A 12,081-nucleotide genomic window follows, 5' to 3' on the forward strand; every position below is an offset into this window, starting at 1 on the left:
TGGAGTATAATTGCTTTACAATGGTGTGTTATTTTCTGCTTTATAACAAAGTGAATCAGCTATACATATACATATATCCCCATATCTGTTATTTTGGTTTTGAAAATAGTTATCTTTCATAAAAATATGTTGTGTATGTTAACCTGTAGCATGTAATTTATGTTAATATATTGACAAATGAATAAATATTAAAATGTTTTCAGTTTGAATTTCTAATTTGGTACATATTGATAGATATTGCCCATACAGAAATTATTTTGGGTCCTCAATAAATTGTAAAGGTGTAAAGGGATTCTGATACCAAGCATTTGAGAACCACTGCCTTCAGCAAGCTGTTGCATCAGGCATATTTCACTTCAGGGACATGGAGCATTCAAAGCAGTACAATGTGTAGGTGAGCCCTGCAAAGAGCTGCACCCTCACCTGCTCATGTTTGTCACTTCCTGTAGTCTTTTTTTACTAGGTCTCCCTATGACACTAATGTATTTTGATGTCATTTGTATAATTTCTTGCTTTGTGGAACTCAATTTGTGATTGGAAAATTATGATCAAAGAAAGGCTAGGTGTCGGGCTTCCCTGGTGGCGCAGTGGTTGAGAGTCCGCCTGCCGATGCAGGGGACACGGGTTCGTGCCCCGGTCCAGGAAGATCCCACATGCCGTGGAGTGGCTGGGCCCGTGAGCCATGGCCACTGAGCCTGCGCGTCCAGAGCCTGTGCTCCACAACGGGAGAGGCCACAACAGTGAGAGGCCCGTGTACCGCAAAAAAAAATAGAAAAAAAAAAAAAAAAAAGAAAGGCTAGGTGTCAATTCAAACATGTAAAAGGAGAGTTAGGAGATCCTGATCCAAATTGTGTGTGTAGTCACGGATGTATCAATAGATTTAAAGCTTGTGCCAAAATTTAAAACGTAAGCTGGATGTTAGTTCTTCCATGATAGCTGTAGAAACCAGAAACAATTTAGATTGTAACCAATGTCGGGTTTTGCAAGCATTTGCAGGAAGAAGTGGTGGTGGATTGGAGGGCATCTTTCTCTGCTCCTGTCCCTGTGGCAGCTCTCAGCACTGGTCCTCTGTGGCAGTGCCCCTGGGTGCTGAGGACAGGGCCACTGTTCTCGTGGGGATGCTTCAGCGGCTCTCACCAGAGGAGGGCGTGGCGATCTTTGAAAACCTTTGAGTCAATGGGCAATTTCATGCTCTCTTTCTACATCAGATCAAAATCTATCATGACTGCCCCAAATATTTAATTTGCTTTCTAGATCTCTGCAGGAATCTGTGCGACGATTTCACTTGTTCTAGACTAACAGATAGATAAAAAGGCAAGGGTGAATCCAGCAGTTGGTTAGATCACAGAAAAGGCTAAGGAGCAGACAGCAGTGAAGTGGCCACAGGCTCTCAGCATGAGCTCATCTGGATATGAGACAGAAAGGTTGACTCAGCTCAGCCATCTCTGAGAAGGTCTGGGGACACGCAGTCAGCCCCAGCACAGTCTATTTGCAAGGAATGTGTCTTCCTTTACCCTCTGAGGGCCGGGTGCAACCATCGGGCCCAGGAACAAAGCCTCAGTTGCAGACGTGGTGGGATTCTGAGAACAATGCGGGGCAGGGGCTCATCCCCAGCTCAACCCGGATTGGTCCTTAGAAAAGAGAATGTCATCATTTCCCGCCCTCCCACAGGAAATGATGAATTTATTACATGAGGATGTTATTTGTACATTTAAATGAGCAATACTGAGGAATGAACTTCTAATTTAGCAACACAACATAGTTTTATATTATGTCAGTTCTACAGAATTTTACATTTCCTGTAAATACAAACTGTACGTCTGTTCCAAAATTTATTGCCTAGAGGTTACATTGTAGGTGTTCAAGTAAAAAATGAAATGAAGGGATACGTAAATAATTTAACTGAAACTGAAAACAGGTAAACTATAAGTAATCTAGACTGCATTTGAGACATGGTTCTTACTAACTGCACCTTGCATATAATAGTTTACTAAACATGCATTTATTTGACTTTTTAAAAATAAGAATTAGACATACATCTATATCACGATCTATAGAATTCTCTACCGACAGAACTGATTTCAAGTTTTTCTTATGTTGTAATGATTAAACTTTTCTTCCTGGCACTCAAGTACAAGGATAATCTCTATTCCCACAAGAGTTTTCGAATCAAATCTATCTATATATCTATATCTTTGAGTTGCTCTCTGAGCAAAACTGGGAGGACCCATGCCTCTGCATTTTGATCAATAACAGTGCTTCACAAAACACTGGAAGGAAGAATGGGCCTCATGGATAACTGTGCCCTTCCCCTTCCTTCCTCCAGACCAGGCACAGCCCATGAGGGTGGCAAAGGCAGCGTGGTGCCCTGCGAAGCAGATGCAGTGCCGGAGGAGCAGACCCCCCGTAGAACATAGGAGACACACTATAAAGATTCCCATAAATATTTGGTGGCGGGGTGTGGTTTGCAGGTAATGAGCCAGTGAACTGTGACTTCCAACTGTTCATGAGAAGTTCCTCATAAGCTAGGGGAACCTGGCCTACCTGGTGCACAGAGCAGTTGCAGAGATAAGTTCTTTCCAGGAAAAAATATAGGATTTTTCAGTAACGAGTACTACAAGATAGCTTTTCTACTCAGGTGGCTGCTGTGCCTCCATCTAGCTAATTATTTCCTTAGCTCTTCTCCATGCAAAAAAATAGGGCTCCTGGGCTTCCCTGGTGGTGCAATGGTTGAGAGTCTCCCTGCCGATGAAGGTGACACGGGTTCATGCCCTGGTCCGGGAAGATCCCACGTGCCACGGAGCGGCTGGGCCCGTGAGTCATGGCCGCTGAGCCTGTGCATCCGGAGCCTGTGCTCCGCAATGGGAGAGGCCACAACAGTGAGAGGCCCGCGTACCGAAAAAAAAAAAAAAAAAAAAGAAAGAAAGAAATAGGCCTCTTCTAATGCAAACTGGACTTCATTTGGGACAATCCTCCCATTCATAAGGAAAGAGCTGGCTTACTAGCTAGCTACCCGATCTCCTTAGCAGATAATGGCATGGAAAGATCCCCCTCCTACTCTACATATTGTGCTATATAAACTGTCCAGAATAGGCTAATCTGTAAAGACAGAAAATAGATGAGTGGTTTCCTGGGGCTGAGGGGAGAGGGGATTAGGAAGTGATGGTTAGGAGATATGGAGTTTTTTTTTGCGGTGATGAAAATGGTCTAAAATTGATTGTGGTGATACAATCAATTGCACAACTCTGTGATATACTAAAAACCATTGAATCATACACTTTCAATGAGTGAATTATATGCTGTATGAATTATATCTCAATAAAGCTGTTACACACACAAAAAAACAGTTGAGGGACTGATAGTCAGGCAGAAGAGTGCCATGATCCAACTCTCCACCAACACAGGTGGGTGCAGGACTGTGCTAACTTGTACCATTTGAGGTGGAGAAACTCAAGACACCTAGGCTCTATGTTGGGACACAGATTTATTATTGATTTTTGGCTAAAAAAAGGCTTTGGGAGTGACATCACATAGCATCACTCAAATGTGCTCTGATATGGTCTCCATGAGACTTAGTACGGTGACCAGAGGAAGAAAGAGAAGGAGAAAGAGAAAAAGAGAGAGATGGCGTAATACACCCTAGGCCCTTCCTTGGAATTTTCCAAGTTTCTTTCCTCTGCCCAGGATTCTTGAAGACTGGATGTGCCTTCTGGGTGGGGTGCCCCAGGCCCTGGTAGGACATACAAGGGTCCGTTCCCATTTCTTTTCTTCAGAGCACTTGCTCCCTGCAGGGTCCAAACCAGATGCCCCAGAAGCTCTGGGACTTGTGCCTCTGGAGATGCCCTAGGGTCCCCCTGGCTGGACCCAGGTTCTAGGAGAGTGGTCTGGAGAATGATTAGGCCTCAGAATGGGGCTGATACACTGACTTGGGGTGATTCAAATTGTTTGTGTAAATAATGGCCCTGCAAAACATTACTTGACTTGGGCCCTATACACCCTCCTGTATGTATTTGTCAATGAAAACTCAATGAGTCATCAAGCTAAGAAGGAAAAATTGAGAATTTTGAAATTGAGGATTATAACCTGGGAACTGTTCCGCCTGTTAGAAGTTGAAGGCACAGTCAAACACATTTTCGAGACAAAGGATCGTACATAAAAATGACATACTGATATTTTACATAAAATTCACCAAAGACACACTAGTCCAGGTAATCATGTACAAAGTGAGAAACAAGTCACCATGACCCCCTACAGACCTGGGAAAGAACATTAACCTTTTAAGACATTCCATTGCTAGCATCAGAAGAAAGGAAAAAAATTGATCTTTACCATCGAGCAGGCGCTCCCACTTTTGAGGAGGTCTGGTTAATGTATAACGCAGATACACACTGCACCTTAAAGGGGGAGGGAGGTCTCCCTCTCTCTCTCTCTCTCTCTCTTTTTCTCTCTTACTCCTCTTCCTCCTCCTCTTTCTCTTTTTCTTTCTCTGCTATGTGAGGACACAACACGAAAGCAACCATCTGCAAACCAAGAAGAGAGCTCTCCCCAGAGCCCAACCATGCTGGCACCTTGACCTCAGACTTCCAGCCTCTAGAACTGTAAGAAAATAAATTTCTTCTGTTTAAAAAAAAAAGGGGGGAGAGGGAGGAGGCCCAGAGAGAATTTTATGCTTAAATTTTCTTGTCTTGCCTTAAAATGTAAATTTTATTTCAGCACCTTCCCCTACTTCAGAAATAATGTTAGTAGAGAAGAAGGAACACCATGTTCACCCCTGTGACTGTCACAGTCTATTGTATGGTCAACTCTTCTTCAAAAGGGAGTCAAGAATACACAAGAGTACAGCATGGGGAATACAGCCAATATTTTTAAATAACATAAATGGAGTATAACCTTTAAAAATTGTGAATCACTATATGGTACACCTGCAACTTATAAAATATTGTACATCAACTATACTTCAATAAAAGAAAAAGAAAAGAAAATATGAGAAACAAAAAGAATACACAAGGATATACAATTTCTCTTCCAGAAATGGTGATGGGAAGACTGGGTATCTATAAGCAAAAGAATGAAATTGGACCCTTTTAAACCTGTTGACTGAAAAAAATGCACAAGCTAGAAGTTGAGAATTATGTTTTATTTGGTGCACAAAACTGAGGATTTAAGCTCGGGACACAGCCTCTCAGATCGCTCTGAGGGACTGCCCCGAAGAGGTAAGGGGGGAACCGGGATACAGAAGAGTTTTTGCAACAAAGACCAGGTAGTCATGACATCAAAAGATTACTGTTAATGAAAGAAAACCAGACATCTCAAGTTAAGGAATTTAGTGCTTTTCTATGTGTGGGAAGATGCAAGAGTCTGGGCTTACTGGAATCATTCCTTTGATGTGCACCTCAGCTATCTGGGGCCAGTGTCCTGTGCTTTCTCATCCTGAGTCTCTTCAGGGTGCAAGTCAGGGGGTGGCTGCAGTGGCTGACTCCTTGATGGTGGGCATCCTGTTTCTACCCTGAGTTCCCTTAGGGCTCACCACAGGGCGGGCTGTAATGTGATGGCTTGATTTGATCCTTTGTTTACTGATATGGGACGGAACTTTTTTTTTTCTTGTGGTACGCGGGCCTCTCACCGCTGTGGCCTCTCCCACTGCGGAGCACAGGCTCCGGACGCGCAGGCTCAGTGGCCATGGCTCACTGGCCCAGCCGCTCCGCGACATGTGGGATCTTCCCAGACTGGGGCACGAACCCGTGTCCCCTGCATCGGCAGGCGGACCCTCAACCACTGCGCCACCAGGGAAGCCCCTAACTCTTTTTTTTCTTTCAGGTTTTATCAGTGTTATCTGCAGGAGGATTTGACCTCCTGCAGATAGTTTGGTGAAATCGTTCCCCCATTGTAGAAGCCAGAACTCCTGTATATATTTTATGTTTTTCTTTAGCAATAAATCATGAATGTTTACCTCTGTCCTTAAATATCTCCTATAACATGATTTTATTGGCTGCATAGTATCCCACTGTATGACCTATCAGAACTTATTTTATCACGTCATTATGAGAGATTTAGTTGTTTCTGTTTGTTTTTATGAGTAACAAATAATAAGATATTAATGGCCACTGGTCATTCACCAAAGTTGAAAGCAGCTCTTTTGCCCCTTTCCTGTCTTCCCATTTCTGTTCCCTTCTAACCTTGAAAGAGCCTAATTAACCTGTTGATTCTTTTCCTAGATAAGAAGAAGTAAGAATGAAGAATTAAGTAAAGAATGACTAGCTCTCTACCCTCAAGAGACCTTCTTAGTAATCCTGCAGGCAGATCACACAGACAAGATAACATATGAAGAGAGGGTCAGCCAGTCTGCACACAATGGAGAAGGATGCAGAACCCAACCTCCTGCCTCGATGATTCACTGAGATTCTTCCCCTCCTTCTGTCCCTTCAAAAATTATAATGGCTGAGCAGAATCTTTGGAGTTGGTCTTGGGACATGAGTCCACCTTCTCCCCAGATTGCCAGCTTTTCTGATTAAAGCACCTTTCCTTCCTATTGACACATGCCTCTCGACTATTGGCTTTTGAGTGGCGAGCAGCTGAACTTGAGTTCAGTAACAAGGTGATCATGTGACAGTACATGGCACTGCCCAGCTTTGGGTGGCACCACTTACACTGTACTGTGCCTGAGACATCCATAGAAGCACATCTTAGAATACACATAGTTCTGTAGAGCTGTGCTGTGCTGGGGCCATGTCTAGGAGCACAGGGACACTGTCAGGGAAAAGGAGGATATGAAGCGCTAGAGAATCCCAAAGAAACTATGAGTTGAAGTCTTGGAACTAAATGATATCTTTTCTGCTAACCCTGAAATTACTAGTCATGCCTTTATGCGTCTGCCTGTGGTGCTGCTGAGAAAGTGTGGACTACATACTGTACCAAAGTCACTGGCTTCTTTCTACTTTCACACATCCCTGCTTTGTCTCTGAATCTCTTACTTTGTCTGACCCTTCCAGTCCCCTCCTTCTCCATTGCTCTCCATGCTCAGCTCCAGGAATTAGCGTGGATCTGTGTAGGTCTTGGTCCAGAGAGTGGCACCTTGACCACAGGGTGTTTGTGAAGACTTGCCCAGGGAAGAAGACAGCATTCTTTATTGCTGATTATTGAGGAGCTCTCCTGCTGAGAAGAACTTGGCTTAGAAGAGAGAGCATCTTTACAAAAAAATGACATAATTATAGTTTCTTTACTGACATGGGTATGTTAAAGATTCTTAATTAGCTAAGAGACCTTTGGAAATAACGAGACTTAAGAATTACATTTACTTTTGGCTGTATTGGGTCTTCCTTGCTATGCGTGGGCTTTCTCTAGTTGCAGTGAGCAGGGGCACAGGCTTCTCATTGTGGTGGTTTCTCTTTGTTGTGGAGCACAGGCTCTAGGTGTGTGGGCTTCAGTAGTTGTGGCACGTGGGCTCTAGAGTGCAGGCTCAGTAGTTGTGGCACACAGGCTTAGTTGCTCCGCAGCATGTGGGATCTTCCCGGACTAGGGCTCGAACCTGTGTCCCCTGCATTGGCAGGTGGATTCTTAACCACTGCGCCACCAGGGAGGTCCCACGTTTACTTTTCTTTATATTCCTTTCTAGGATTAGGGTAACATCTTGAACGAAATTTAAATATAAGGCTATAAAATAGAACAGTAAAATACTTTCTATTGGAAAGAAAGAAATAAGAAAGCAAGGAAGAAAGGGAAAGAGAAAGAAAGCAGAAAGGAAGGAAGAAAGGAAGAAAGGAGAAGGAAGGAGGGAGCAAGGGGAAAGAGCAAGAAGGAAAAAGGACAAAAGAAGGGTGGAGGGTGGAGTGAGGGGGAGGAAATACTTTGTGTGGCTTCTCAAATCAAAGCTCCTTCTGGGGGAAGCCAGTTGGGGTCCCATAAGCAAAATGCTTGATGTGTTGTCTTTTCAAATGATCATTAATATAATATTCCTACAAGTGACTACATTTTAGACTGTTAATTCTTACTATATACACAGTTTTAGGTCTTTTATCTCTCCATCTGTGAGGGAAAGAATTGGCAGGGGTAGGGGTGACTCATCTTGGTAATTTCTTCTAGTCCTGTATTATTTCTCTGGCAATATGAATATCATGGAATTCTATCTGATTGGGCAAAAAAATCTCTCTATGTTCTTTTATTATTATTTTTAGTAAGTTATATCTACCCAGAATTCATATCACTAGTGGAGGCTTCAGTTCTTAAAAAGAATTGATTAAGTAAGATTGATTCCATCTGTACTTGGTCCTGTTGAATATAGCATTCACCCTCCTCCTAGCACCAGGTTAATAAAGATAGTGAGAAAGTCCAATAGAACCCATTCAGATTAATAAGGAAAGATGCAAAAGAAAAGTTACAGTTTGGCCATCATGGATCTCATTAATGTAAAGTTTATTGTTACCACCACCAATACAATCAGATGTATCCTTATTAAGAGGGAAACAGAAGGAGATTTCACATACACAGAAGAGAAGGTAGTGTGACCCTGGAAGCAGAGACTGAGTGATGTGGCCCCTAGTCCAGGAATGCTGGCTGCCACCAGAAGCTGGGAAAGGCAAGGGATGGATCTCTCTTATAAGACAGAAGAAGTGCAGCTCTACTGACACCTTGACTAAGGCTCAGTGATATTATCTTTGGACTCCTGGCTCCAGAAACATGAGAGAATAAATTTCTATTGTAAGCCACTGTGTTTGTGGTAATTTGTTACAGCAGCACAGGAAAGGAATACACCATGCAATGGAATGCTATATGGCAATAAAAATAAATGAACTGCTCCACACATAACTCGGATAGATCTCAAAAACATAACACTGAACAAAAGGAGCCAGAGTCAAAAGACAACCCACTGTATAGTTCCATTTAGGTAAAGGTTAAAAACAGTCAGAACTCATCTCTGTTGTTAGAAGTCTGGTTGCCTTTGTGGAGTGGACAGTGACAGCGAGGGGCATGAGGGGTGCCTATGGCTTCAATGATGTTGTCTTTACATCTAGGGTTGTGTTCAACTTTGTGATGGTTCATTGAGCTGTAATCTTATAATTTAATTTTAATAATTGATTCTAATTTAGTTATAATTAATACACTTTCTATATGTGTATTTCACTTAAAAATTTATTTTAAAAAACTAAATGAAATCTGGTCCAGCTGCATCTGGTGTGAGTCTTCCCCACCATCGTCTCTATAGAGACTGTGGCTCAAGGGCTGGGATGGGAGTGTGGCTGCACCTGCTCTTTAATCCCCTTTCCCTTCTGGACCTACCTTGGTTTGGATTGTTTCAATCTGACGCTGGTGGCTTCTCTGCTATGCCATTCTCTGTGTAGATGGTATGTGTGTTTGATTTGGGAGGGGGCAGCATTCAGCTTCACCCTGACCTACCCTTTATCACAGAGTATTCCCTCAAAAGGGGGCAACTGTGTGTCCCGTTAGCCACACCAACAGTCCAGGTCTATAGCATCTGTTCAGGGCAGGGCTTGCTGTCTCTGGTCCTGTGCCTGGGTGACCCGAGGGCTCCTGTCTCCCCCCAGCATCTAAGCTCCACACTGGAATGCCTTATCCCCCCTTCATGTCTCCAAGAGCTTCAGAGATCTGGGCTGGGTGGAAGAGTAACTCCCTTTGGTTCTCTGGCACATCCCGCAGTGGGTCCCTCTCATCTTGCTGGCATGGGGGGCATCAACAGGGGAGAGAGAGAGACCAAACTTTTTTTTCTTTTTTTAAATCAGGTTTTTCTTTTAATTGACACCGTTTCTTCTCTCGGGTGCTACTTTGGTAATGATTAGGTCCCCACCTCTCAAGAACGCTGCATCTGAACAGGTTGAGACAGAGCCGGTGTGAACACAGACCCCAAACCAGGGCTTTCGGAATAAAAAGAACAGGAAAAAACAGCCGTTCTCTTCACTTACAAAGGGAGTCCCTCAGAGGGCCCAAAGCTCTGTTTTCCAAACGTAGAAAACCTGGAGCTCAATGTAAACTGGAAACCAAAATATATCAGAAAAGAAGCAGAACGCCCCATCATATACTCAAGGTCTGATCATCCCGTCTCTTCAACAGGAATGGCCCTGCTCCAGCATTTTTAAAGGAAGATGTTTGTTTCTCTTTCACTTTCCAAGTAGGTATAAAATCTACTAAAAGGGACACAATGAATCAGAATAAATCAGCTCACTCACAAGAGACACTCCCAGATAAAGAGTTTTGGTTGCTGAGATTATTCAGCACATTATTTCAAAGAGAATTCAGAAGTGGCAGCTACATTCGCTGATAGGTTATGTGAGACACACATACATACAGCCCATTTTTCAGTGTATATGTCAAGGGGCCGAGACCCCTGATCAGCTCAATAAGTTATTTTATACATTACAGTGCCCAGAACAACAGAGGGAAAGATAATTTCTTGGAGAGATTCATGTGCTCTGAAGGAGGCTGGAGCCCAGCGCCCCGCGCCTTCGTTAGCTGGACCCCTCCTTTTCTTTGGTTGTGATGGCCTCAGAGGCAGCCGATTCCTTTAATCGATCTGCTGGCTTCTCCTCCTCCTGGGGATAGAGGTCCGGGTACTGCTGCATGCACTCCTGCATGGCCCGGAACTGGTCTACACAGTCTGACCCCTTGACATCCTCTGTGCTGCAGTGGAAGCAGGAAAAGGTCACCCCCAAGGCACGGGCAGTTCCAGCTGATGTCTCCGTGGGGCAGGATAAGTCCATGCTCCTCATACGGATCACTGGGGTCGTCGGCCACCAGCTCCGCGTTGCTTGGAGTTTCATGGTTTTCTTTGGTCACAGATATGATTCGATCCTTCCCCTCCTGCCGGCAGGAGGCCATGGTGCAGCCGGGCGCTCTGACCTCACGCCATGACCTCTCCACTCCAGAGAGGACAATCTTTTTTTCAGGCACTTCTAATTCTCCTAAATAATTCTTCTAGCACCTCCTTCCTCTCCGGGCTCTGGGTGGGGATAGGTAGGGGAGAAGCACTTCCTGCTTCTCTGTAGAAGGAGAAGAGAGAAGCCTCTCATCATGAATGCTAGGCAAGATCACAAGGTAACTCAGGGACCTACCCACCCCACTCCTCCTCTGGTGAGGCAGGTGGAAGCCACAGGTCTCCTTTTTAGTTCAGGGCTGGGGGAGGCTATAGATGACCTTGACTATAGTGAGTATACTCAGCACCTTTCTGTCCTTGGTATTGGACTTTAGTCACTTATTCTGGGGCAACTGGAAAAATCCCGCTGGATCCGTTGTCCCAAGGACCACTGCCCCAATCTCTGCAGATAAAAGAAGACTCAAAAGATGGGTCCAAGCAAAGTGTGCAGGCAATATTCCTTCTCCCAGAAGTATCTAAGAATACTAGAAGATTGGCTCCAATCTTTGGTAACTTCTATATTTTTATAAGCTTGTATATTTTTGTCTGGTTGGACCCCCAACTATAGTTGTAACTAGAGGAATGAATTATCTTCATATTCCTTGATCCCTGAAAGTTTACTTGTAATTGAGAATAATAAACCCTCATTCTACCTGCATTCATCTATGTTGTTACACTGGGCAGGTAACACTTGCTTTTTTGTCATTTGCAATTCTTCTTTCATGCCAAGACTGTTCTTTCGCTCTAATCAAGTGGGTGATGTCCCATCATCATCCACTAGTTCCATGGTTTCCTGGAAGAACTCACTTGACTCAAGACACTGATTTGGACCAAGGTACATAAAATCATTGCAGAAGATACTTGGATTAGTTCTCTCAACTTCTGCTGTGTTCTCAGGGAAACATATTCTGACTTCTCTCTCCTCCCCCTTTCTGACCTTTAGTCAGTGCCTTCCACTGGCCAAATGCTTCAGGAAGCCAGAAGGTGAGAGAGCACCAGGAATCATGCCCATAAGGGTCAGCCTCCTGAGGCCCAGAGCAGAAGGCCGGGGTGGGGGGATGGATTGAGGGGTTAGAGCTGGGGAGGAATAGAGTGTAAACAGCACAGATGTCCCTTCTACTAGAGAAGCACAAAGAATCCAGGTCATTCCAGACCTTTAAGGAAGAGCCCATTGGCTTGTAGATTGCACTAGTCACCGTCATTTGCCCCTTGTCCAAGCC

General features: G+C 44.1%; 1 pseudogene across 1 annotated transcript; it reads right to left on the bottom strand.

The window, feature by feature from the left end:
* Positions 1-10,457: 10,457 nt before the first annotated feature.
* On the bottom strand, positions 10,458-10,827 carry LOC308623072 (mitochondrial intermembrane space import and assembly protein 40-like; annotated as a pseudogene). The gene has a single exon. The product of its transcript is annotated as a mitochondrial intermembrane space import and assembly protein 40-like (transcript).
* Positions 10,828-12,081: the final 1,254 nt, after the last annotated feature.

Source organism: Mesoplodon bidens, assembly GCF_964165515.1.
Source record: "Mesoplodon bidens genome assembly, chromosome: 9".
Lineage (NCBI taxonomy): Eukaryota > Metazoa > Chordata > Mammalia > Artiodactyla > Ziphiidae > Mesoplodon > Mesoplodon bidens.